This window comes from Penaeus monodon, chromosome 34 (assembly GCF_015228065.2).
Source record: "Penaeus monodon isolate SGIC_2016 chromosome 34, NSTDA_Pmon_1, whole genome shotgun sequence".
Taxonomy (NCBI): Eukaryota; Metazoa; Arthropoda; class Malacostraca; order Decapoda; family Penaeidae; genus Penaeus; species Penaeus monodon.
Genome location: NC_051419.1, coordinates 6,908,404 through 6,908,631, shown reverse-complemented (window position 1 = coordinate 6,908,631; position 228 = coordinate 6,908,404). Strand labels below are relative to the sequence as shown.

Sequence of the window (228 nt, the reverse complement as noted above, 5' to 3'; positions counted from 1 at the left end):
GTTTGAAGGCTCGCTCCCTTTCTCTATACTTAATCCAAAGCTCTATATTCAATACAAAACACTTGACTGAAAGAACTAGCATGGTTTGAGATAACATGCTCCACAAGCAAGTTTTGAATTTCCCGTCACTTTCTTTCAGTTTTGGTTTTATGGCTGGTGTTATTTAGCTCATAAATAGAAAAGTGTGTCTTTGATTACAGATGTTTGATGTCGTTCAGATTTAGACAG

The 228-nt window shown here is 36.0% G+C and overlaps 1 protein-coding gene across 3 annotated transcripts in view; it reads left to right on the top strand.

Moving 5' to 3' along the window:
- Positions 1 to 228, top strand: part of LOC119594556 (furin-like protease 1) — a gene marked incomplete at its 5' end in the record, with an annotated part of 24,037 nt that overhangs the window by 19,021 nt on the left and 4,788 nt on the right.